We start from the raw sequence: 1,627 nt of genomic DNA, 5'->3' as shown, positions 1-1,627 counted from the left end.
TGTCGCCGTATTTCACTTCCCATACAGTTGACTTGCAATAAACAGTGTGGATGAATTTCAATATTGATCCAATGATAATCTGCTGTTCAAGCTTCAGGGAAAAAAGCACAAGCCTCACCGAAACAGATATCTCACATACTTGGTATAAAAATACCACGGCTAAAGAGGAAACATCGAATTGGAACATTCATTTCTACTCGTCTATCTTTTTTGCACATTTAGTTAAGTATCGAACATTTCCGATGCTGAATTTCAAATATCTCCCTTTTTATTTGATCAATTTTTTAAAGTTATCATTAAAATAAAATTTCTGCTCATTTCTATTAATATCTACAAAATGCAACATATTATCGAATACATTGCTAATGGTAAAAACGGCAAAAGTCTCAAGTTCAAAATGCCTTTCACCTCTATTATAAACAAACAAACAAACAAACAAACAAGAGAATTGAAAAAAATTCTTTCCACCCATAATTTGTTCATCAGATTCGATATAGCTATGAAATTACAATTTCAAGACAATTGCACATCTTCTAACATCAACAGCATACCCAACAAGTCCAATAAAATATTCATACTATTGTTTCAACGACTGCTGTTGCTCAACTCATGTAACGACCCATTTTTTGTGATACTATCACGTCAGTGGAAAAATTACACACGTATCATATCATATAAGTTCATACGTCCATCTGCTGTACAACTTTATTACACTTTTTAATTGATGAATATAAAAAATGAATTTTATATTTAAAAAAAGGTTTTAAACCGTTTGTTAATTAATAACGTGGATAATCAGAAAGTGAATTATCGAGAAGAGAATATTATTATGAATTTTTTACAAGTGATAAAAAAGAAAACAATATTCTTTCCGAATGAAGATCAAAAAGCTATGCAACAAAAAACAATAAAAGTGTAAAGAAACTGTCGGCACTGTTGTTGCTGTGGGTGGTGTTTTTGCACATTTTTATGACTCACAAAGTTCAAATAAAGAAAAAAAAATCAATTTATCAATGCTGTCGGATGAATAATATAAAAATAAATAAAAAAATTACTAAAATATTGGAAAATCGGTTTTTTCCCCTACACAAAACAAATTTCAATCTTATCTGAGGAAAACTGAGCTGTTAGAACTATTTATATTATAAGTATAGCTAAATAGCGCTATTAAAATAAAATCTCAAATATTATACAAACCATTAACAATTGACAACAATTATGCAAGCTCGGATGTTGAAAAATGTACGACAAGCATGTTGATGGATGTGGTAACAACGATGGACAATGTCGGGACAGTGTGGCGCGGAATGAGAGGAAAAATTGGGCCAATTAATTTTTACTCATAGCCTGCATGTTCTAGTTACGACATTAAAGCCCGAAGCTGAAACACTGATTAGGTAAGCATGTCAAGGTAGCGGCGTCGCGGTCGTGACAGTGCTGGCGGCGGCGGGCGGTGCAGATAGGCTACCCGCGGTCAGGTCGACCGGCAAATTGCCATCCACAGTGACTAATAAGCGTGTTATTGATGCTAGCGATAAGGAAACATATACAATAAACTATTGCCACAGTTGGGCATAGATGGTGTCGCCGTTCTATGGACCATATGGTGACAGACTGACCAACTTTT

The sequence above is a fragment of the Trichinella spiralis genome, assembly GCF_000181795.1.
Source record: "Trichinella spiralis strain ISS 195 chromosome Unknown Scfld6, whole genome shotgun sequence".
NCBI classification, from domain to species: Eukaryota; Metazoa; Nematoda; class Enoplea; order Trichinellida; family Trichinellidae; genus Trichinella; species Trichinella spiralis.
This window is presented reverse-complemented; position numbering follows the sequence as displayed.